Source organism: Podarcis erhardii (assembly GCF_964252035.2).
Source record: "Podarcis erhardii genome assembly, chromosome: 4".
NCBI lineage: Eukaryota > Metazoa > Chordata > Lepidosauria > Squamata > Lacertidae > Podarcis > Podarcis erhardii.
The window spans coordinates 33,310,168-33,336,174 of record NC_138508.1 but is presented as its reverse complement, the minus strand read 5'-3'; the positions used below and the strand labels follow the sequence as shown (position 1 = coordinate 33,336,174).

At 43.3% G+C, this 26,007-nt stretch overlaps 1 protein-coding gene and 1 long non-coding RNA gene across 3 annotated transcripts in view; both read right to left on the bottom strand.

Moving 5' to 3' along the window:
* ZBTB20 (zinc finger and BTB domain containing 20) overlaps positions 1 to 26,007 on the bottom strand; it is a 633,941-nt gene that overhangs the window by 537,595 nt on the left and 70,339 nt on the right. The gene's annotated exons all lie outside the window — the stretch shown is intronic.
* LOC309340411 lies at positions 1,208 to 26,007 on the bottom strand. 2 transcript variants are annotated; one of them, XR_014155982.1, is made up of 5 exons: positions 25,948 to 26,007; positions 22,597 to 22,712; positions 10,069 to 10,096; positions 5,293 to 5,354; positions 1,208 to 1,595 (listed from the first exon to the last, which is right to left on the bottom strand). It is a non-coding gene; the product is annotated as an uncharacterized lncRNA (long non-coding RNA). The 2 variants fall into 2 exon arrangements; XR_014155983.1 differs by lacking the exon at positions 25,948 to 26,007 and having other exon boundaries at positions 22,597 to 22,756.

Below are 26,007 nucleotides of genomic sequence, written 5' to 3'. Positions count from 1 at the left end.
TGTTTCTGGAGGAAATATATTATCTAGATCCATTTTAATCTGGGTCCAGGTACAGGTTTTGGGATTGAATCAGTCTTGGTTGCCCTGCTGGATAACCTTTATTGGAAGAGGGACACGGGGTTGCCATATGTCCAGAATTTCCTGGACATAGCTGGAATATGGCAGTCGGAAGCAGTGTTCAGGCAGAAATCGCTGAAATGTCTGCGAAAATCTGGACGTACGGCAACCCATGTCGGAAGTCTAGATTTTGCCAAATTTCCTAAAAAATAGTTCAAAAACTTCATTTTTAAATTTTTGTTTTAGATTTTGCAAAACAACTTTGGGCAACATTGGGCAAAAGTAAAAAAAAGCTCTGGATTCTCATTTTTTGAAATACAGTGGTACCTCTAGTTACAAACTTAATGCGTTCCGGAGTCCGTTCTTAACCTGAAACTGTTCTTAACTAGTGGCGTGCTTTTGCTAATGGGGCCTCTTGCTGCTGCTGCGCCGCCGGCACACGATTTCCGTTCTCACCCTGGGGCAAAGTTCTCAACTCGAGGTAACTCTTCCAGGTTAGCGGAGTTTGTAACCTGAAGCGTTTGTAACCTGAGGCGTAACTTGAGGTACCACTGTATGGCAACCCTAGGATAACTTACGGTCTGCCTTACCCTTTATGTCCCAATCCAATCACTGGGGTCATATGGGGGAGCACTATTACTGGTTCCCCCATGGAGTAGAAGAATGTTTCATGTCATGAAGAGTCGTGTCCTCAGATATTCAGTTTATGTTTTGAATTTTGTATGTTGCATGCTTTTATTTTGTAAGGCACTTGGGGACCCAGTTCATGGAAAAACAAGGTATAAAATTTTAATATAAATAAATAAACATCCAGTGCAGTCTTTAGCATATGTGCTACCAGAGTGCAAAGATCCACCCAGTGCCCCCAAATTTAGTTTAGTCCCCAAATTAACTTTTATTATGATGTAAGAGTTAATTTTGCGTGCACAGCGCCTTTGAGAATGACAAGCGCTGTTGTTGAGTCTGATGAGTGTCACCGTTGTGAATGACAAGCGCTGCCGCTGGCATGGCGCATCTTTGTAAATGAGCGCACAAAGTCGAAAGTCCTTTAGTGAAACAGTAGGTATACATTTCGGTAATACCTAGGTATATATGTATTTTGTTTTTCTAGCTTGATCAAAATTATTGTTTCCTAACAGGTAGAGCTGGACCATAAAGAAGGCTGATCGCCGAAGAATTGATGCTTTTGAATTATGGTGCTGGAGGAGACTCTTGAGAGTCCCATGGACTGCAAGAAGATCAAACACATCCATTCTTAAGGAAATCAGCCCTGGGTGCTCACTGGAAGGACAGATCCTGAAGCTGAGGCTCCAATACTTTGGCCACCTCATGAGAAGAGAAGACTCCCTGGAAAATACCCTGATGTTGGGAAAGATTGAGGGCACAAGGAGAAGGGGACGACAGAGGACGAGATGCTTGGACAGTGTTCTCGAAGCTACAAACATGAGTCTGACCAAATTGCGGGAGGCAGTGGAAGACAGGAGTGCCTGGCGTGCTCTGGTCCATGGGGTCACGAAGAGTCGGACACGACTAAACGACTAAACAACAACAGGTAGATAGTTAAGAGCTTCAGCAGCTTCAGTGGTGGGTGCCTGCTGCCCCCCCCGAATTCGGTGCCCAGGTGCCCTGCACCCCTTGCACCCCCCAGGTAAAGACGGTCCTGTAAACATCAGTTCAATTGATTTCAAAATTTATCTTGCTCTAGGCTTCAGTTCTCTGGGGGGGGTTCCTGGAACTGCTTCCATCCATCCATCCATTCATTCATTCATAGAACACTGATTTCTACTGACATTACAGAGGGAGATAGTGGAGGGGAATTTTGAATTCTTCACTCTGCCTTAAGCCTGCAGGTGCAACAAGTGCAGTTTGTGAGTGGGAAGCATAATTTTTAAGGATAAGCAGGAGAGTCCTAATATCTTACAGGCCAGAATGGTGCCTACTTGACAGGCTCAGCAGGGGGGAAAAGTGTTTGAATACCATAAAATCCATGAAGAAATCTTTGGGATTTTTTTTTTTTTAACGTAAATTGGGAAAGTTCCTAAAATCAATATTCCACTGTTAGAATCCTGACATTTAGATCTTTTAAAACTTAGAAATTTAAACCTGAGAATCTTCACTATCTATATCATGCCAGTTTTGATTTATGTATTTTTGTTACCTTTGGGAGCCTTTATATTAAATGTGACAGTTGTAAATTCATATTGTAAAAAATTAGGACAAGTTATGAACCCGCATCTTTTAGTCTGTGTTTGGTCTATTGCTAAAGAAATCATCTCAATTTGCATCTGTAAGCATTACTACCTCTCAAGAAGAAGGAATAAACTGGGATCAAGGTAGGCTTCTAGTGCTGCAGAGGAAGAAGCCTAAGGCCACATAGATAAAACAAGAACCTTTGTGTTGGCAATAACTTGGCACAAGCAAGCTTACAGCCTGTACAGAAACGTGTGTATGTGTGTATATGCAGGCATGTATGCAGCAAATAGATTTTGTGCATTGAAGAACAAGTATTAGATAATGACTCTGTGGATTACTTAATATTTATAAGTGGTTATAAATAATGGATGATTCTACTTCAGTTTAAAGCCAGTAGTGTACTCTGTAATTTAAAGCTTCAATCCAAAAGTGTTTATTAAAGTTCAGGAAGCCTCACTCATTCTCTTACTCTGAAATAAAATGTAAGTTATTAAAAATTAAGAAAATCTTTTAGGAGCCATTAGGGGCACTACAGTAAATAAAATCCCAATTGCCTAGTATCAGCCATTTGCTTTTGGCAATGCGATCCTTCTGATGGCATGACAGGGTATTCCAACCTGACCTGCAAATTAGAAGTATGGCGTGGCACAGCATGGAAGGCTTTCCCTCTTTGTAAAGATGGTCCTGAGAGCATTTCTCCAGCCTCTTTTGATTAGAGACATCACTAAAGTTAATTATGACCTGTTTTGGGATAAGAAATCATCCAGCTTGTAACTGTTGGATGTATTTTAAATTGAGCGTCATTTCTCCCCGAGGTTCTTCCCTGGCTCAGAATGTAAAATTAAATTCTGCTCATGCAAAGTCAGCATTCTGGTCTGCATTGCAATAACATTCACAAGTGTACTTTGATGTTAGCTAATTACTCTCTATGAAACTCTCATCAAAATAAGATTTTGGTGAACAGCTTCTTTGGTGCATGTGTCGACATTCTTCAGTGCTAACTCTATTACTCTCACCAAATATTTTACTGATTTTTTAAAAAAATTAGTTTTTGTTAAAGTTTTATTAAAGTTTTAAAACAAACAAATAAAAAAGGAAAGTACATATAGTGTCTCCTTTTTCGATTCATAGTCTTTTTCACAGTTTGTTTGAATTTGGTATGAAATACATCTTGCGGTTGGAGAAAAAGTGAGGTGAAAGAGAGGGAGAGAGATTGGGGGTAATGTTCCTTCATTTTTTCACATAGTATTAGTGTAGGGTTTTGTGTCAGCATCACATTTCCAAGTCCTATATATATATATATATATATATATATAATTATTTTTATTGGCGTTGTGAGAGATTAGAGGGTCCAGAATTTGATTGTGTTGTGTTCAGTTGGTTGCGGTGTAGTGAACTATGCAGCCACCAGACCACTTAATGAAGCAACCTTTGGTTTGGTGAATGTATGGTTGTGAGTTTGGGGAAGGGGTAGGCTATATGCTTGAGTCTCTTCTAATTTCTGGATCCAACAAGGATCCAGTTGGTAGAATAGGGAGACATGTTTCTTGGTAATGTCTCCCTGAGTATGGGGCATTAAGAGTCCCCTCCCTCAACTATCAGAAAGACAAAAGATAGAGTTGAGGTGTGTAAGCTAGAAACAGGAAGTAGGCCGGGCAGCTAAGCAACAGAGCCATGTCTGATTTCTTCTGGAATCCAAGGCTATGCCTATGGGAGAAGCAAGACCCTCTTGGGGTGTTAAAGCTGTGAACCCCTTCATCGTAGGCTCAGGTTGTGTGTGTGTGTATATATATATATATATATATATATATATCTCACATATATATATATCATATATCATAAAAACACCACAGTCTCTGCTGTCCACATCCCTCGTTGTTGCAAATGTTTTATTTGGTTGCTGTCCTCTATTTCAAATCTAAAATCCTGTTTTCTTCCTGGGGTGCATTTGTTTTGGCATGGTAAATTCAAATGGGACTCTCAACCATGGCTTGTGCTAGGAATTATAATTCCCAATTCCCAAGTGTGAGAAAGTACAGCATCCAACACAAGCACCAACCTAACAGGCCTAGAGAGGACTTGCAGAAAGACCATAAATAATGAATATGTTTGGACCCTGATTGATGTTTATGAAGCCCCTGAATTTGGTTGCTTTATTTCATTTTACATGGTTTTATACTGTTTTCATGGGTATTGTTTTTATATTGTACCTAGTGTACACTTCTTAGAAACTTTAAAAATATCCAGCAGTGTAGAAATGCTTTGACTGATTAAGCGAGTTAAAGGTAAAGGGACCCCTGACCATTAGGTCCAGTTGTGGCCGACTCTGGGGTTGCGGCGCTCATCTCGCTTTATTGGCCGAGGAGCCGGCATACAGCTTCCGGGTTATGTGGCCAGCCTGATCAACTCGCTTCTGGCGAACCAGAGCAGCTCACAGAAACGCCGTTTACCTTCCCGCTGGAGCGGTACTTATTTATCTACTTGCACTTTGATGTGCTTTTGAACTGCTAGGTTGGCAGGAGCAGGGACCAAGCAACAGGAGCTCACCCCGTCACGGGGATTCGAACTGCCGACCTTCTGATCGGCAAGTCCTAGGCTCTGTGGTTTAACCCACAGCGCCACCTGCGTTCCACGCTTAAGCTAGTTATGACCTTTTAAATGTGTTTTGTGAGGGGAATGTTTTTTGCTATTATGTTATGGGATTTTCTTTTGGGGTTTTATGTTGTAAACTGTCCTGTGATCTTCAGATGAAGGGTGCTTTATTTATTTATTGAATCAGGAGACTTTGTTCATCATTTTGATAGGGTTGCCATACGTTCGGGAATTCCCCAATATGTCCTCTTTTGGAGGTCCTACATGCCTATCTGGGGGGGAGGGGTTTACATTTTTAAGCAAATGACATAGATTTTGGGTTTTTTAATGGGGGGGGGGCTATGGCTCTGGTATGGCTCTGGTATGGGGGCTCTGGCCCGGTGGCAGCGGAAGGGCTATCAGGCGATTGTCCAAAAAAAGCTGAACAACATTTTGTGTCCAGATTTTTACCTCTTGAAATATGTCAAACACCCATTCTGCTTCTGTTGTTCATAGTAACTGTAGATTTCTCCCTCAGCGGCGTAGCGTGGGTTGTCAGCACCCGGGGCAAGGCAAGTAATTTGCGCCCCCTAACCCGGGGCAAGGCAAGTAATTTGCGCCCCCTAACCCGGGGCAAGGCAAGTGATTTGCGCCCCTAACCCCTAACCTGCCGCCGCTGCCAGCTTCTTCTTGCTGCTGCCTGGGCTGCTGCCATGGGGCTCTGCTACAGCCTGTGCCCGAGGCTCTTTGGCGACCCCGGAGGCAGCGAGCGCGCCCCCCCAGATGTTGCACCCGGTGCGGCCGCCCCCCCTGCACCCCCCACGCTACGCCACTGTTCTCCCTAAAAGGCAGAATATAAAGCACATAAATAAATGCAGCACATATATACATAATGACAAGGCACAGTAACCTACTGGACCTGGACCCTGGGGGGAGGGGAATAGGTTCTAAGGGGTTTTCCCTACATATTTGATTCAGGATTTCATGTGTTTTCCTCTTTCTCCATAAAAAGTCATCAGAGATATTCACTCCATTGACACGTATGGAGAACCAGACAGGAGATTCGTTTATGGGAAGGGACAGAACTGCAGATACCATACATATTTTGTGGCTGTGTTGTGTGCCCACCTTCTCATGTTGAGAAGTGACAGTCTATAATTTGATATTGCCTTTCTTTTTGTTTTGAATGATAAAAAAATGGTTTTTTAAAAAATGACTACGTTTTATATTTCCCATTCAATGCACTGATTCACCTTGCAGATTTCCAGACTACACTGGAATTGATTTGTTAGTTGTGTGTAGATGGGATTATTATACATTTTTAAATTGTAACACTGAACTCTCTAAATCCTCCTCTGATATGCCTAGGGTTCAACTGATTTGAGGTGGATAATCTGGGATAGCTCTCTCCCTTTGATTGTTCTGAAGCGCAGATCAGAAATATACAAAATAATGTGTCAATGAGAGCTTTCTGATATGATAACTTTATAGTGAAATATCTCCATCTGTCTTTTAAGTTATAAAGCTACTGATAAGACCATTTGGCAAATGCTTGATGAAGAGCTCTGAATTTTACTCTGCACCAGTTTATTTGAATAGTAAGGACAAAGGAATATTTATCTTGTCAAGTACCATAAATAAACCCATTAAAGTCATATATCTCTGTGGAATAATAAAGCGGGATGGTACAGTAAATATATTAGTTCTGCTCCATTTTGTATTTGTGGTGTTTCCCTTAACAGACTACAGCATTCTTGTTTCTATCAGAAATATCCACTGAATTGAAAAGTGCTGTTGTTGGAGATGTCTTGCTCATTATATTGTTATATATATATTTACATACAATATATTATATTGTAATATATGTGTGTGTGTGTGTGTGTGTGTGTGTGTGTGTGTGTGTGTTTTCTTAGTGTTTGGAAGGCTGGCATTTTTTTGTAATACTTTTTTGTAATTAAAATATCAGTGCTGTACAAAAGCAAATATGATATAGGATACAAACACAATGGCGCAGTATTCATGCACAGTGAATTAGGAAAGTGCTGCCAAGAAAGTCAGACCCTGTCCAACTAGCCCACTGTTCATCATTCTGACTGGCAGCAGGCAGAGGTACAGTGGTACCTCAGGTTAAGAACTTAATTCGTTCCAGAGGTCTGTTCTTAACCTGAAACTGTTCTTAACTTGAGGTACCACTTTAGCTAATGGGGCCTCCCGCTGCTGCCGCACCACTGCCGCTCAATTTCTGTTCTCATCCTGAAGCAAAGTTTTTTAACCTGAGGTACTATTTCTGGGTTAGCGGAGTCTGTAACCTGAAGCGTCTGTAACCTGAAGCATCTGTAACTTGAGGTACCACTGTATTCCCTGTCACCTGTCACTGATCTCCTTAGTTGAAGATGCCAAAAATTCAACCTTGGACCTTCAAGCATGAATAGTTTTTTCTCATCCCCTTTATGACCAGACGTCCCTGTAGTCCAGGTATGGAAAGCCTGTGGCTCTCCAGATGGTGTTGGGCTACAAATGACATCATTCCTGAAAAATAGAGTGGAATGGAATGGGCTTGGAGTCCATAAATTTCTGGAGGTTCCCCATCTCTGCCTATAGTTCTTGGGTTATAACTTCTCCTAGTGCACAAATTGCCCATTTATCGAACCACCCTGAGAACTACAGGTATAGGGCGGCATACAAATTTAATAATCATAAAGAAAGAATAAGTACAGCTCTGCCTTCAGGTATGGCCTCCTTCGAATTCCTGGAACTAAGACTTGCTGCAGGCATCTACTTTAGGAGCATAGCCAGAGAGCTGTGTAGAGCACACAGATGGGTGGACGTGTCCTTTTCTGTTCCAGTTTCTCTTTTTTTCCAATTGCAAGTTTAGTTCTCTACATTTCCATGTCACTTTGCAATGTTTAAAAGAGTCCTCGTTAAATTCAGCAGGATTTTAGTACGAATTTCTCCTAATAGGCACATCCTTGTACAGTATGCAATTTTGCCTAATATACACATTTCCCCTTATATAATGCATATCTGTATGCTTCTTTCATTCATATATGCATTTTAATGCACACTTTACCCTAGTGTATGTGTTTTCGTACACATTACTTGGCTGGAGAACCGCATTGCAAAATTCAGAGAACAGCAGATTTCGAAGGATGGCTGTGTTTCGGGTCTGCATATTGTTTTGGAAAGCGATAGTTAGGTAGATTTGCCTGCAAATGTCCTGATCATACTTAAATTTGCACCAAATTGTACAGATCCATCACTTGAAGGCCTTAAGCTGAAGAAGTCAGAATGCAAACATTTGTTGGCTGGAAGCAATCCATCCTCACTTTTGGTTTCTTGGAAACATTGATTGGTGTAAGTGTAGGTCGATAGAGGCTTTTGTGTTTGCATTCAAACATTAATCAATCACATTTTATTAAAAATTTAAAATCATAAGTGAGACACGAGAGCTTGGAAAACAATTGGGGTCTGCTGTACAAGGGAATGAATAACACATTTAATACCAAAACCACACTTATTAGGAAAACAGAATGCAATATTATGGCTGTTTTACTATCACAGTTTTAAATACCAGTAATATTTAGTTATGATAATAAGGTAGCAAAAAGGCTTACTGCCAGGGAAGGGTGCCAGGTCCAGACTCCGAGAACATTGCTGTATGTGACTTTCCATACCACATTGTTGCTATTGAGCAAAAGGTCAGTAAGCAAACATTGCATATATTGTATTTGGTTCAAAATGTGGACTACATTTATCAAATGTCATGCTGCTGTAAATTTGGACACACAAACACAGTGAATACTTTCCATTCTGTCTTTCATTGTCCGACAAAGGAAATTAGTATAGATTGACTACATATCCCCAAGGGGGTGTTGTTTGAATTGTTTCTTTCTTGTGTGGTGTAACAATCAAAGTAGTAACTAGAATAGACAGTGTAGAGCCTGCAACTGATTTTCCATGAACACCCCTTTCGTGCACCTCAGTTTCTCTATACGTGATATGCAAATATGACAACTGTTTTATGGAGTGCCAAGCATTTTACATTGCAGAGGTAAAGCCTTTCCCTTGTTGAAGCTGTTATTGAGGGGTTTTAATGGAGATGCAGAACTTCCAGGCTGATCAATGACAGTGACAGCTAAAGTAAAAATGGATGAATCAAAGTGACATTACTAGGAACAGAAAACCAAGGAGGCAGGTAGCAATAGATTAGATCTATAGGCATGGAAAGATGGGCATCTAGGAGAGGCAGATAAGAAGACAGAACATAAATTCAAAGGCTCAGTGAGGGATTAGTAAATTGAAGGGCTGCTGGGTACATACAATAACCCTTTTATTGGGATTTCCATTGACACCTGGAATAATGGATGACTGAACCAAACAGTGGGAGGAAAACACCAGAGAGGGGAAAACACTTGTGCTATTCTTTGTCATAATCCTAAAGACTCCCTTAGAAGCCCAGTCTGAACTCTTACAAGTGATGGATTTAGTGGGACACTTCTTACATCTGTGCCATAGGCAACTAATACAGGGGAAAATCCTTTGCTTTGAATCCTAAATGTGCTTTAGATCCAGGAAAGGATCTTGCTGATGGAAGAAGGATTTTTTTTTTTTTACCAGTTGCCCTTCTTCCCCATGTTTCCAAAGGCTCCCCCCACCAATTCTCTGGGGACACATTTTCAGGGGCTGCAGGGAGGGAGGAGAATTGCCAAAAGTTGGTTCCATTCCTTCAGCTAGTGGAAGCAATTTCAGGATCTCTAAAAGTCTCACAAGTTTTTCTAAGTGTTACGGGCCTATGATATAGGAATGGCTGAATCACACAAAGTTTCTGCATTGAAAGACAAATCTGATTTCAACATTTAGGTTGGTTTATACCAGGAATGGGGAATCTTTTTCAGCCAAAGGGCCATGTTTCTTCATAGACAACCTTTCAGAGACCAAGTGTCAGCAGTGGTTGGAGCTAGTGGCAAAAGTTGGTGGAGCAATGGATGTGATTGGAAAAGCCCAACTCACATTTCCCAAAACTAGGTAACTAACGGATGTTTATGTTGTGAATAGGTGTCAAAAGATTATCTGTACTGATTTCAGCATGTACTGTTGACAGCAACATACATTGACTCACCTTCTGGAAGACTGGTTGAAAATCAAAACAGGCTGATGGAAAAAGAGAAATCATGGCTATCATGGGCTCAGAGCGTTGTGTGAATAGGTTCACATTCATGCACTAAGTAAGTATTGTGCATTACTCACCATGTTATGCATTTCACGCATTTGATTCCTGTGTGAAAAGAAACAAGTTAAAGTAGCGGATATAATTATGGTTATATGTTCTGATGTGAAATGGTAATGCCAAGGGTAGAGTAGATGTGAGTCATTCTTTAGCAGCAGAATAAAGGGAAAGGCAGATGACAGCTAATCTCACACATACATATTTACCACAAAACACTGTTGTTGTTTTTTAATAGAGAGAGGGAGAGGAATATAACTACTATAACTCATGTCCAAAATAATCCCCTTTCAGGGGGAAAAATTGCATGCTGCAATACAGACATAGCCTAAGTGGGATGGATCATAGGCTGGTAAGTGCTTGCCAAGAGAACTGAATAACCTTTGCTGTGGCTGCAGAAAAAGGGCAGACCTCAAAGACCAGAAGGGTTGGCCAGGGATTGCACCACACACAGAGAGAGCCTACACATAAGCACAGTAGGTCAAGAATTATTATATTTTGTTGGATTCTGTGCTGGCTAGATTTCAGAAAAACAGAGCCACACCCCATTCAGCCCATCGAGAGTATACCTGGCACCAACTGCTGAACATTTGTATGTATGCATCGGTCCAAAGAATATAAGACAAGCCAGCTGGATCAGGCAAATGGCCTATCTAGTCCAGTCCTGCAAACGCAATAGCACTCAGCCAAACGGCGATTCCCAGCAACTGTCGGGCCCTGAAGACTGGGTCAGCAGCGGAGCAAGCTGATCAGGCACCTGGAGCCCCGCGCGCCCTGCGCCCAGGGGTGGAACAAGCCGCCCGCAGGGGGCGGGGGTGAGCTAGGGCAGGATGCTCTGTGAGGCCTCCAAGGAGTCTGCCTGCCTCATCCCACTCAGCTGCCCTACAACTGAGGGGGAGGCGGCGGGCAGATCATTTGGGAGAGTGCGGAGCCTGCATGTGATGGCCTGGGATTCGGACTTGGATGCTGAACCTGAGGGATCCCAGCCTGCACAGGATTCCCCACCTCCAGAACCAGCTGAGCCGGGGCTGGGGCATGAGCCTGAAGGGTCCTCACCTGTGCTGGATCCTCAGGTGCAGACATTTGCTGAGTCTGCTCTGGCTCCTGAGGTGATGTAGGACCCATTGCCTGCAGGTGCTCCACTCTCAGCCCCGGCAGAGGAAGCTGAGGTTGCCTCTAGGTCTGGTAACCCTCCAGCCTCTCCTGAGCTGCAGAGGCTCAGGGCAGAGAGATGGAGGGAACTAAGTTCCCGCAGAAGGAGTGCTCGCCTCCTGGCTAGGAGAGGCGAGTCACCAGAGGATCGGGACTGTCCTATGCCTTGGGGCAGATAAAAGCAGGCCAGCCCTAGCCCCAAGTTGTGGGAGCAACAATGTTGGTTGCTAGGTCCTGCCTGAGCTCCTGACCCGCCCTGGCTCCCTGCTTGCATGTCTGTTCCTGACTTCACCCGACTCCCTGCCCTGCACTCAGCTTCAGCTACTACGGGCTGCCTCCATGTTGTGCCTTTGACCACGGACTGGACTTGGACCTCGCCTCTCGGGTAACCCATGGGAGCAGCACACTGCGGTTGCCCAAGCCACCATGTCACTCCCAAGAGGGACATGTGACTTGGGCACACTGCAGGCCCCAAGGTGAGTGCCACCCAGCATTTTGTCACCCCCCTCAGTGGTGACACCCAGGGCTACCTGCCCCCACTTTCCTCCGCCCCTGGACTGGGTTTGTGTTGAGGTGGTTTTGGTTCTCAGTTTTGTTCTAACCAGTGTGTAGCTCTTGGCTTGAGCCACGAATAGAGAGATCTATTAACCCCTTCCTTTGTAGCAGTGTTTCCCAAGCAGCAGCAGCAGCAGCATCATAATCATAATCATAATCATCATGTGTAATACTCCTTCCATTCTACACAGAACGAACTCTTACCAAACAAAGGACCTTGTGTCAAAATCCAGAGATGGATTGTCTTTTGACAACAATGTGAAAGAGGAGAGACTGAAACAGATACTCCCCCTAATTCATTGTCTCGCACAGAGCTGAGCATGAGCGAGAGATCCCTTTAAATTATTACACATGATAAACTGTTTTCCATTAAAAGGCAATGAAAGAAAACTGTACCTAACGTGGGGCGTAGGGGCAATGACACAGGTAGCACTGCACAACATATACCAATCTACTACCGAATCAGCAAGAGGCAATAATAATAAATGGGCTCGGGGACTGAATTCAAAACATGCTTTATTTAGTCTCGCTCTAATGGGAATTAAGCCCCCAAATCAATGTGAACCCTGTGCATAAAAATGCTTATATTAGTGAAATTAATATACAAAAATGCATTATATAAAGGAAAATTGCTTTGGAAAAAAATGTATATTAAGGAAAATTGCAGACAAACATGTATATATTAGGGCAAGTTTGCATTAAAATGTGAATTTTCATGAGGGCTAACAAAAATAATTCCCATACTGATGTGGAAATGTGAAGAACTGAACTGAAGTCAGGAAAAATGAGAAACTGAGAAAAACCAAAACTGACAGATTTGCCTGTCCCTTGCTACAAGTGCAACTTACTCTGCCATTGCCATTGGTTTTATCAATATCCTGTTGATTTGCCACTCTTCTTTTAGTACCAGACATTATAGGTTGTTCATCTTGATTTTCAGGCTTCAACATACAAGCATATATGCATTATAAGTTTATTGTATTATATTATACCATTGTTTCTGTGACTCCCTCCCCATTTTTTCTTAATGCTCATTATCATTCTCTCAGCAAATCTGACAGCAGAGAATAGCGGGACCTTCTTGGCTATGCCACTCTGGTTATGGAACTCCCTCCTGTCATAGATATACTTGTCCCCGTTGTTGATGCCTTTCTGACATCTGTTAAAGACATATCTGTTTTATATTGTCTTTGGGGACTCAAGACATGTTTGGCCAGTTTCTATCTGTGTCAACTTCTGTATTGCTGCTGTTTTGTAACTGAATTGTGCGTTAGATCATTTTATGATTTCAATATTGATTTTATGTGCTGTTTTGTTGCATTCCTTGTATACCGTCCTGAGAATTTTGGTTAAAGGGCAGCTCATCAAGACCCTCTTGGCTCCCCCCACCCCAAAATTAATAGCTGCTCTGCAGTCTTTGTGTTTGGACAGGGGCAGCTTTTGATTTCTAGAATAATTTTAAATATGAGCATAGCCATATTTATGAATTTATGATGATGTGAGCACAGACTAGGGTAGAGAGGCATGTTTGTTTACTTTAGGGGTAACTTGGATTTCTATAAAGTCCCAAGGCTATATGGCTGTCAGAGGTGATACCAAAAGGAACGGCAGGTCACTAAGGAACTTCCAGAAATTTACAGTCAAACCCCACATTCCAAATTAAGAAGCATTGTTAAGATTAGAAATAAGGGACAAAGGAGAAATAAGAAAGAAAGAATGATACCAGAAAGCAAGAAAGCATTTATTTAGAGAATATCTCTAGATTAGATACTCTTGAAGAAGTCTCATCCATGGTGTTCAGTAAATGAAGACTGGATGACAAACTTAACATGCCCCAATGTTTATCCCTGTGGAATCAAAGGAGGGAGTGGACAGAGGGAACAAAATTCACTAATTAGATGTAACCAAGGAAGCTTCGTTTTTTTTAAAAAAATAATATTTATTACTTTTAAACATTACAAAGAAGAAGAAAGAGAAGAGAAGAAAACAAAACAAAAAAACAATACAATACAATATATAAACAATACACAACACAACACTAACACAATAAACTAAACATAACCAAACAAAAACAATTTAAAACACACATCTTACCATACCAATATCTTAACTTTCATTCCCTTGTTTCATCGACCTCCTCACACCTCCCTTTTTGTATTCCACTTCTATTAATTGTTTCAGCAAATCCTTTCCATCTTCCTCTATTTCTGTCATATAATTGTCTTAACATATTTTAACCTTATTTTCCCTTTAATACTCTAATAATCTATCTATACTTAATTCCTTATAACATTTCTACTAAAGCCGTATAACTTCATTCCAACATTTTTCTAACACTCATTAATTTTACATTGTTTCTATAAACAGTCTTTAAACTTTTTCCAATCTTCTTCCACCATCTCTTCTCCCTGGTCTCGGATTCTGCCAGTCCTTTCCGCCAATTCCATATAGTCCATCAACCTGGTGATCTTCTGTCCGATGCTCTTAACTCTTTTCCAAGTCCCTTCTGCGAGTCTTCTTCGTACTTATACAAGAACTTTGCTTTGTCTTCTACTGATCTTATTTTTGTTTTCCTTCCTTTGAGGCTGAAGAGTAGATCTTGGGGAAACTCCCACCTAAAGATGATTTTATTCCTTCTCGACAGGGCAACCAAATGTCCATAGTTAAACCTAAGATCCAAAAGGTATTTCAGGACGTCTTTAAAAATTTCCTCTCTTGACTGTTGTTCTTCTAAGTTCTTCTGGTAAAGTCTGAAAACCCTCACAATTTTAGTCTCTTCTTGGCCCAAGTCCAGGTCCTGTAACCAGAGGAAGCTTCATGTTCCTTCCTATCCAAGAAGACCTGTGGAGATGGGCTACTGACATTTTTCCAACCCAGGGTGATGTGAACTGTGAGAGAGTTCCTTACTGCAAACCATACAGGCAGCGACCGTTTTAGGCCCATCTGATACGTGAGCATCGTGCCAAACTTGGTAGTGACCCGAAAACATCACTAAAAGATCAGAAAAAGGGACAAGGTGGGGGGGGGGACAGGGTCGTTGCAGACTTTAACAATGGCATTTCAAATATATGTGATATCACAAAAACACATGGTGCCTTGGAATGTGTAAATTGGGAGTTGCCTGTATTGCATTTATGTTGGAGGGGCAGAGGGAGAAATGCTGTATTAGATTATGATGCTTGAATACTTTGCACTGTCAACTTCCTGTTCTGTAGATTGTGCCTTGCACAGCCTATAGCAGTGTGGGGGTATTTATAAGTTCCTTAATGTGCACTTATGTTCCCCAAAATTCTTTGGAAGAACTCCATCTCATATCTAATCAAACTGGGCCACTGACAAGAAACCCTGCAATGCTTTAGGGAAACCCTGGAGCTGGAATGGATGCAGTGTGAGGGCACTGCTGAAGGGAACCAGGCAGGACAGCTTTAAATCTTAAGTGGATTACATTTCTATATAACCCAGTTATGGGTCTGTGGATTCAAGAGAGTCCCCCCCCCCGGCTGCCTGCCTGTCATATAGTTCCCCTGACAGGCAGGATTTATTAGCTTTTCCAACCCAGCTCTCTCAGCATCTTTCTTTCCCCCCTGATCACATCCCTCAGCTGCCTGTTTCAACTCTTCCGGTATCTCTGTGTTCCCTAGAGCCCTTCATCATTTAGCTGCACCAGCTGCCTGCACTGGCCTCCCCGCAACAAAGCCAAACCCTTTCCTCTTTCCCAGTGCTTCCTACAACAACCACTGGACATTTTGCTCCGATTCATCTCTGCTTGCAGCAAATCTCCTATAGGCACTAGTAAATGTTTCACATGGGTAAGCCCCCCCCAACTCAGAACTGCTGTGGTCCACATCAGAATGCTTCATGTTTGAAAGATTATCCCAGTTATGTGCTTCTGATGGTGACAGTGGCTTACGGAGTTCTGAAAACCCCTTGAACATTAAGTGGGTGGATTTCCCAGTTCCTGAACTCGCAGTCAGTTCTGTTAAACTAATGGAAGCTGTATACGCTAAGGATTTCTACTGTGTAAAAGGTAAAGGGTAAAGGGACCCCTGACCATTAGGTCCAGTCGTGGCTGACTCTGGGGTTGTGGCGCTCATCTCGCTTTATTGGCCGAGGGAGCTGGCATACAGCTTCTGGGTCATGTGGCCAACATGACTAAGCTGCTTCTGGCGAACCAGAGCAGCGCACAGAAACGCCGTTTACCTTCCCGCCAGAGCGGTACCTATTTATCTACTTGCACTTTGACGTGCTTTTGAACTGCTAGGTTGGCAGGAGTTCTACTGTGTATGTGGTCATAAAATAGCTGATGTGCTAGAGATGAGTGAATCTGTTAATTTCATTTTTAAATTCAGTTCTCCACATTTCCACAACATGTAATCATAGAATTGCAGAGTTGGAAAGGACACTGAGGGCCATCTAGTCCAAACTCCTGCAATGCAGGAATCTCAACTAAAGCATCCATGTCAGATGGCCATCCAATTTCTGTTTAAAAATCTCCAATGAAGGAGAGTCCACCATCTCCCAAGGGAGTCCATCGCACTGTCGAACAGCTCTTGCTGTCAGAAAGTTCTTCCAGATGCAAAGTTGGACCCTCCTTTATTGTAACTTGAAGCCATTGGTTCAGGTCCTATCCTCTGGAGCAGAAAAAAACAAGTGTTTTTTTTTTTAAAATCTTCATTAAAATTCACCAGCATTTTAATGTGAATTTTTTGTAATATAAACATTTTTATAAAGCAATTTCCCATAAGAGAATGCATTTTTGTATGTTATTTTCACTAATATGTGCATTTTGTACACACTTCATACTAATATATGCCATTTTGTATTGCTTTGAAAAATTTGGAGAAATGTGAAATTCGAGGGATGGTTGTGTTTCATTTTGTGTATTATTTCAGAAAGTGCAAATTACATAGGCTCAGCTCTGAAAACCAGCTGATTTGAATTTCTCTCCCATCCCAGTTTCTTGTAGCCTTTTCTTCTTGGGGAACTATTGTAACATAAGAGGAGTAAGTTCATATTCCAGTCCACAAATTTGAAGAACAGCTGTCTCCTTTCTTCCTAAGGTGCTACTATACTTAAAAGGTAAAGGTACCCCTACCTGTACGGGCCAGTTGTGACCGACTCTAGGGTTGCGGGCTCATCTCGCTCAAGATGACACTTCCGGGTCACGTGGCCAGCGTGACTAAGCTGCATCTGGCGAGCCAGCACCAGCGCCGCACACGGAAACGCCGTTTACCTTCCTGCTATTTATCTACTTGCACTTAGGGGTGCTTTCGAACTGCTAGGTAGGCAGGAGCTGGGACCAAACGACGGGAGCTCACCCCGTTGCGGGGATTTGAACCGCTGACCTTACGATCAGCAAGTCCTAGGCACTGAGGTTTTACCCACAGCGCCACCCGCGTCCCTTGCTACTGTACTTATGCCTGCTCTATTGTGCCTTTAAAGACCCAAGGCCTGTCAGACTCCTATAGTTTTAGCAAGCGGACATTGCCACTTTTCTGGAGTAGCAGCCAGTAGGATGGGTGGGGCTGTGTTCCTTTCCTGGCTTCCCAATGATGTCCATCACTGCTTGTTACCGAGAGGGAGGAGCAAGCCAGGGTGTGCAGCTCGGCAGGGTGCAAACACAGCATTGGGAGCATTGCACTGGCTTGGCTACTGTGTGTGCACTGTGCTGAGCTCCCCACGGCCTTGCCCCTCTCCCTCTCCCATTAAAGTTCAGACAGACTATGGACAGTATCCAGCTAGCGCATCAGTGCAAGAATTTATGCTTGCATAGTGGGATTTTCCAATTGTGCATACTCTGTGCCCTCTCCAGATCTGCTCTGGAGAGTTGGCGGAGCCCAAAACAGAGATAGTGGGTGCACTGGGAGAGAAACGTGGGAAAAGTCCCATGGTGCAAGCAAAAATCCTTCTATTGATGGGATGATTAATTAGCTTAGCATTGGATACAATCCTTAGAAGCCCTCAGATCCATGGCCAGCCTGGAACTTCCCCTGGTGAAACCCCAGTGGTTCATTTTGGGTTCTTTTGCTGGCAGTATTATTGCATCTGCCCTGCTTTCTGTGGCCTTAGTGGGGCCTCTGTGGTGGTGGAGCTTGCCACCAGTAGAGGCCATTGGAGAGGATGTCTCTAACCCCCTCCAGCAGCATGGATCGGGGTTTAGGACTGCAGCCTAGTTTTCCATAATGCTTATGAAAGGCTGGCAAATTCTAGTAATCTCCCTGACTTTTTGGAAATAAAAAACATAGATGTTACTCCTGTTTCAGTTTTGCTAAATGTGGATAACAGAGAAAAGCACCCCAATGGCCTTTCTGTACTTTACCATTTATAGTGGTGTATAGTTGATGTTTGATCTGACATTTTTCAGAGTGAATTTGTAGCTGATTGCCTGCTCCTTTGGTCACACATCACTGTTGTTAGAGAGGGAGTGCATGGCTTTCCTTTCTACCCTAATGGTGAGTTGTGCTCGAATTGAAAAAAAGTTCTGTCCCCTTACGTACTTGTGTTCCTCTAGCTAGTAAATGCCAGAATTTTGATCGCACACATGCAGATAGCCCTTTTGCAGGGTTAAAAAAGAATACTAGAATTGTAGAGTTGGAAAGCACTCAGAGAGTCATATAGTCCACCCCCTTGCAAACAAGACTCACAACTGTGTCAAGTATTCTGGAATTCTATGACTGTATGGAAGATTAGAAGGGGAACTACATGTCTGTCTGAGCTATGACAAACCTAGTTATTGTGATGGAATTTTGTCTGCAGCTAATGACTTCTGTCGTGGGCAGTACTTTGACCCATGCCGTCATCTCTGTCTGCCATATCCCTCATCTGAACTGAGCTCACAAGCTGACAGTTCACACTGGCCAGAAGGAAATGGTGATAACAGATATCTCCTAAACCACATCCACCAACCCCCTTCACACAGAAAGTGTGCAGCACTTGTACACATGCCTCACAGATGAACATAGTGAGGATCTTTCACAAAAGTCAGGTTTTTTTGTATTAGAGTAAAATCCTTTTCTTTCTAGTATATTATTCGGGTATATTATCTGAATCATGATGACGTCATGCGGTCACATGCCAAAAAAATCCATAAAACCCAGCAACTAGACCACAATGAATGGTAAGTGAAAAACAGAAACTGTTCTTACACAAAAATGGAAAGATAAGGAAGAATGGTAAGTGAAGAACAGAAACTTTCCAAAAATGGAAAGATAAGGAAGTGCCAAGTGTTCATCAGTGGATATTAAGAAATGAAGTTATAGCAATTAATGGGGAATTTCATTCCACTCCAACTCAAAATTTCCATGGAAATGGCATACAGTAGGTTCCAGACTATTGAACTGTCTTGTTGCTCTTTGTCCACTAAACAGAAGGAAAAGCACTCCTATTGAATTTGATGGGGCATACTACTATGTAAGTGAGGTTAGGACTGCAGCCTAAATCCTGTGTAACTGCTGTCCATTTTTAGTTCTTGTGCTGATGATTTATTCATTTCTAATATTTATAGACCACTTTCCACCATAGATGGTCACAAAGCTGTTTACAGAACAAGCAATAAAAACAGTTCATTAGTCAAATAAGACGTTAAAACAAACCAAAACCACAGGTGAAAACCTAAGTTCCATAACTAGGTTTAATGTGTTGGAATCCATGGTTTACGTGTAGCTTTGCAAGCAGCAATTAATGTCTCCACAGCCTGGGAAGACAGAGCATGAAAGGAATCTGCCTAGAGATAAGGAGACCCAGCAACAGCTCAGTGATTGGCTGAGGTCCCTCATATAGGCAGCATGACCTATGACACAGGTGGTTGGTGTGGTTAGTGTTGGAGTTGTTGAGGAGTTGCTGAGAGTGAAGAAGTCCTGTTGTAAATAGTAACTTGTAGATAAGAATTGTATGTTTACTGCTGTATACAGTGGATGCTTGGGTTGCAAACGTGATCTGTGCAGGATGCACGTTCGCAACCTGCGCCTGCGCACACGTGGGTTGCGATTTGGCACTTCTGCGCATGCGCAAAGCGCAATTTAGTGCTTCTGAGCATGCACGACTGCCAAAACCCAGAAATAACTTGTTCTGGTACTTCCGGGTTTCGGTGGTCCGCAACCCAAAAAAATTCAACCTGAAGCAGCTATAACCCGAGGTATGACTGTATAATAAACTACAAGAATCAAGTTACTAGTCGACAGTCTTTGTTCCTGATCGTTGTCCTGACTGGGCAATCTCAAGAGTTGCCTAAGAAACACTAACATTAACATAATGCAACTTACCTAAAATGCTGGCTGGAATAGAAAGGTCTTTGTCAAGCAGGAGGGAGGGGGTCTGACTGATCTTAGCTGGAAGGGAGTTCCACAGTCACACCCACAATACTGAATGCACAGCTCCTGCTGGATACCAACCATGCATTGGAGTCATGGGAGACTACTGTGTTATGTTCCCATTAGGTTATGCTAGCAGAATATTGTAGCCATGTAACTCTGGTGCTACATCAGTGCAATCCCACTGCCATCATGCTATTGCTAGTACTTGGATTTTGTTGTGATCATAAGGCTTTCCAGCCAGTCTAACTGGACCATATAACAGTATTGTGAGATATATAGATGAATAGCTTACTGTTCTTTGAATTAGAACAGATTTCCCCTTTCCAGAGTGAAAAAACATCTAAGATATGTTGCTAGATTAAAAACCAGGGAAGCTGGTGGCAAGTGCTTGTTATTTTTAACTGAGAGCTGTACTCAACATTACACAAAGAGACTGTGCAGGTCAAGGCAAATGACCCTTACATGTCCCTGCAATGAGAACCAAGTCAACCAAACTCGCGTTATGTGAGAATCAGCTGCCTCTTCAGTATCTGTGTATCAGTGTGTGTGTATACCATACTTTTAGCATAAGAAAAATTCTGAACTCTTCCCATGAAATTTCAGCTCTGCCCTGATGGAATGAGGGCAGACATTAACAGATCAAAATCATGGCTTTGGGACATCTGAAATAAAGGTGCAGTTCCACATCAGGATGTGAGATTACTGTGCTAAAGTTTCCCCAAATATTTCTAGATGCATAAAAAGTCTACAGATGCAATTCAGGTGATTGAGAGAACATAGCTGCTCACTAGCTGTGATATTATTTCTCCCTAGTCTCAGCTGGTGTTGCTGCCAAGATGCTATTGTGAGACACTAAACTTTCCCAGATAACAGGTGTGCCTTTCCCCCTCCAGCTTTAAAAAATAACAGCAGGCATTTTTAAAATCAGATTGCTCATAATGGGGGGAAAATAGTGTCTTGGAGGAGTACTCTATTGCGCAAAGAAGGTCTACACACAAACGCTTATTTCTGACAGTTTTCATTCTGATACTTTTTTGAACATGAAGTGGCTGTAGCTCAGTGACAGAGCCCATGCTTTCCATGCATCAAGTCCCAGATTCAGCCTTTGGCATCTCCAGTTGAAAGGATCCTTCCTTCCTTAATGTTAATAACTTTTATACCACTTAATATAACGAAATTTCTAAGCGCTTCACACAATTTACAATCATCACGTCACCAGCAAAATGTCAGTACACAGTATCAAAAAGCACAATAAGAATCCAGTATATAATATTCTCCCTATTATGCATGTGGACAAATCAGTTGAGATACGAACATGAATCATGCTTGAAACGTGCAGCCTGCACTGCTGGAGCAGCTGGTGTGAAGCGGTGGCACTGAAGAGTTTGAAGAAGAGTTTGGATTTGATATCCCGCTTTATCACTACCCTAAGGAGTCTCAAAGCGGCTAACATTCTCCTTTCCCTTCCTCCCCCACAACAAACACTCTGTGAGGTGAGTGGGGCTGAGAGACTTCAGAGAAGTGTGACTGGCCCAAGGTCACCCAGCAGCTGCATGTGGAGGAGCGGGGAAGTGAACCCGGTTCACCGGATTCCACCGCTCTTAACCACTACACCACGCTGTAGCTCTGGTCTCCTAGCACCAGCACTGCTGCCACTAAACTGGGTCAGGGCACTGCAAGTGTGCTGGCAGAGACACCAGATGGGCTCCACTGGTGTGCCATTCCGCTGTGACCTCTCTACCACTCTGTCCCATGCCACACCATCCCAGTAATGTGTAGCGGTGCTGGTGCTGGGAAGCCAGGTCACTCCTGCCTACCAGTGAACTGACCGTTTTTTTGCTGGGCAGGCAAGCAAGTGTGAAGGGAAACAGAGCCCTCCTTCCTATCACTCAGCCTTTTGACTACTAGTCTCCTGGAAGACAAATATTTGCCACCATCATCCTTCCTTGATTTCATACAAGAGCCATTGCTTCTTCCTTTTCTTGATCGTTCTGGTCTTTCTGGTGTGAGGCCAATTCCTCTATCCCAGAGGACAAGAGGGAAAATTGCACTGGGAGGCCAAAGTGACAAAGGGATGGAAGGCTGGACCTGTCTTATATATTTGTTCAGACGGCTCCCTGGTTTAGAGGGGAAGAGGTATATGCCAACTATGGATATCTGCACACGCTTTAGTTTGCATATTTCATAGGATGCAACTTTTCCCAGACAGGAAGAATGGGGTTTGGCTATCACAATGATCTGCAGTTCCCTAGCATTTCATATGTACAAATGGCACATGTGACAAACTGCATGCGGGAGCCACTCCAAGTTTGAGGAAGGGCCAGCTCAGTGGTAGTTCACATGCTTGGCATGCAGAAGGTTCAATCCCTTGCATCTCCCGATGCTGCTGGGAAAGGCTGCCAATCCGTGTAGACAGTCCTGAGCTAGATATCTCAGTATGCAGCAGCTTCCTGTGCTGTTATTCCTCACATGGAGAAATAGCATCCATGTCAGAATTTCGCAATGCGTGAAAGGCCTTTACTGAATTCATACCTTTTGAAAGTCACAGTGTGGTGTCAGTGAACCTGCCTCTGTGGCACACTCTGCTTTTCTGCCTTCTTCCCGGGTGGCTCTGCATCGTCCTCCTGAGGGGCTCAATGCTGAAGAAGCTGGAATAGATAGAAGCAGAACGGCAGCAGAAGCCAGAGCTTAGCTTTCTTGCCTCGAGGCTCCGTAGTCGATTGAGGTGCCATGTGACTGACTGACTCTGGTGAATTTACAATAGGGTAGATGTCTGGAGAGATAAGGACAACACTATTATATCTCCCTTGCAGCTTATCACTGCCTAGAGTCATTCTAATAGTAAAACGTGTCATCGGTGCCAAACTGCAGGGGCCTGGATGTGAGAGATGCCGAGCTCCCTTAACTCTTGCTGATTAAATGGGTGCTGGGAACACATGTAACTCTGGGCTGCTTGTTTCTTTCTTTCTTCAAGCACTGCATAAGGTTAGTCAGAAGATGGTGGCAAAGAGGACGATTTGGGTTCAGAGGAAACCATAGGAATCCTATGTACTAATTCCAGCCTTGGAGACACTAAATGCCAGTTACAGTGGTACCTCGGGTTACATACACTTCAGGTTACATACGCTTCAGGTTACAGACTCTGCTAACCCAGAAATAGTGCTTCAGGTTAAGAACTTTGCTTCAGGATGAGAACAGAAATCGTGCTCTGGCGGCGTGGTGGCAGCAGGAGGCCCCATTAGCTAAAGTGGTGCTTCAGGTTAAAAACAGTTTCAGGTTAAGGATGGACCTCCAGAATGAATTCAGTATGTAACCAGAGGTACCACTGTACAATACTGAAATCAGTTAAAACAACCGATTAATTAAGCAGTTTACTTTTTCACTTAAAAAGACCCATGTTTCCTAATGTCATATATAGAAAGGTCATGTTTCTGATTATAGCAGCTTTATCAACCATCAGCATGACACTGAACTGAGGCAGGGCAATTTGCTTATGTACTTGTGTCCACTGTTTAAGTATTTAACCCGAGGTACCACTGTACTAGGAATCACAAATGGGGAGATTGCTGTGACGCTTGGGTCCTGATTGTGGGTTTCCCATGAGCATCTGGTGAGCCACTTTAAGAACAGGATGCTGAGCTAGACGGGCCGTTGGTCTTAGGCAGCAGGGCTCTTCCTAAGTCCTTATTTTCTTTGCGTTTCTATTACTGATGCTGGCTTTAAAACCTGGGAAAATGTTAGGTCAGTGGTAGTTTTTCTTTGCCTGGCAAATAACTTGCCCAAAACAAAACAAAACATCCAATTTTTGAATTATTTTACCCTTGAATCTACTTGGAGATCAAGTGAGCCAGAATAATATTAGGGGTGTTCACATGTTATGTACATTCAACAAGTGCATCATCTACACTTGTTGTAGTTTAGCTGTCTGCTCGTACATTTATTCACATGTGATGTTCAACAAGTGTACAGTCTATGTACCTTGATGCACAATAGTGTCCAACTAGTCCCAGGAGACTTTTCCTTCAGATGTATATTTTAAAGAGAATACACACAATTAACTTTCATTACACAAGTGATTGTGAGTCAGCCCTAGATGACTCTTCTAAAACTTTTGCTGGGCTAGAATCCCTTTTGAACTTGACCGTGACAGCAATAGTGCAATTTATGGTTTTGCTTTCTTGGGGTGGTGGAGGAAATCCATGTACTGTAACTAGAGAGCTGCAGAGAGTCAGTGTAAATTCTAGGGTGCATTCATTTATTCATAAATAAAAAAAACTATTATTCATTGCCAATGCAATTTCATGTTCGTGTGATGGCCTGGGACTCGGGCTTGGACTCAGAACCAGAGGAATCTCAGTCTGCACTGGATCCTTTGCCTCAGGCATCATCTGAACCAAGTCTGGGGCTTGATCCTGAAGAGTCCCAGTCTGCACAGGTTCTCCTGCAACAAACACCAGCTGGGCCGAGTCAGGGGCCTGAGCCTTCCCTGGCTCCAGATGCGGGAATTACCTCGTTGCCTTCAGCTGGGCCATCACTTATAGCTGCTCCACTACTGGTTGGGTCAGGGGAAGCTGAGGTGGCCCCTGGGTTTAGTAACCCACTGACGTCTCCCAAGCTGCAGAGACTAAGGTCTGAGAGAAGGAGTGACCTGAGCACTCGCAGGAGGAGTGCTCGCCTTTGGGTGAAACAGGGAGGTGAGATGCCGGGGGATCAAGACCAGCTGTTACCCTGACAAAGATAAAAGGCTGATGGACCCCGCCCCAGGCTGTGGGAGCAACATTGCTGTATGCCAGATCCTGCCTGAGATCCTGTACCTGTCCTTGCCTGGTTTCCTGCCTCATATCCTGCCTCGGCCCTGTTGGACTGACTCCTAGCGGAAACTCTGGATTCTGTACCGGTCCTGGACCGTGTTTCAAGGGTTACCTCCCGGCCCAGCACAGTTCTACACTAGCTGCAGCTTCTCAGCCATCTTCAAGGGCAACCCCACACAGAAGGGGATGCCAGCAACCAACTTTGAGGTTACTAGTCTATGGATGCCTGTGGCTAGGCTATCCCTATCTAGGAACAGCCATAGCAGGTGAACCAGCCAGGCTACCAAAAGGCACTCCTTGGTGCAGAGGCCACCTGCACCTCCAACAGCAGTGCTGGAACTAGGATCCCCCACAGACTGCACACCTGTTCTTTCAGAGGGAGTGCAACTCTGTCTAGGGCAGGCAACTTGCCTATTTGCTGGACACAGGAACCATGCACTCTCACCCACTTAAAGGGGCTCCATCTTGTTGGGATTCAGTTTCAACTAATGGGCCCTCATCTAATCTGCTATTGCACTGAAGCAGTGGTCCAGGACTTGCACTAAGACAAGTGTTTCTGGCATGACAGCTCATATGATACACATTACAGAAGTGTTACTTTGAGGCCACAGCTACCACTCAGCCGCTCTGAAAGAATCTGCCACAGTTATGGCACAATTTCTTATTGGCCAAATGCCCTGTGAAACAAAGCCATCTTCCGAACCTCCCAGTGCCATTTCAAAGTTTGTGTATGTGTTTGTTTGAATGTTCAATTTCCCCTGTGTTGTATAAGGTGGAAAAGGTAGAAAAGGTGGAAATGAAAAGTCAACTGGTTGTGACGTACTGGAATAGGATCATAATGAGTAACGGATGTGCTCAGTGGATGATCTCACTTCCTCTTGCCCTGCACTTGGAGTTCATGAATCTGCATCAGCAATCAGCATTTTCTCAGTCCCGTGTCCCACCCAGACACCCACAGTCTGAGAGTTTCAACAGAGAAGGGGATTCCAGGTATTTTTAAAATCCTTGGTATGACACTATCAAGCATAGCAGAGTAGTTTTTGGCCCATTTATCATGATAGCAGCAACACACCCAGAACTGACTGGATCCATGCTGTGTCTCCTAGTGCAGCCACAACCCTGCCCCTTTAGA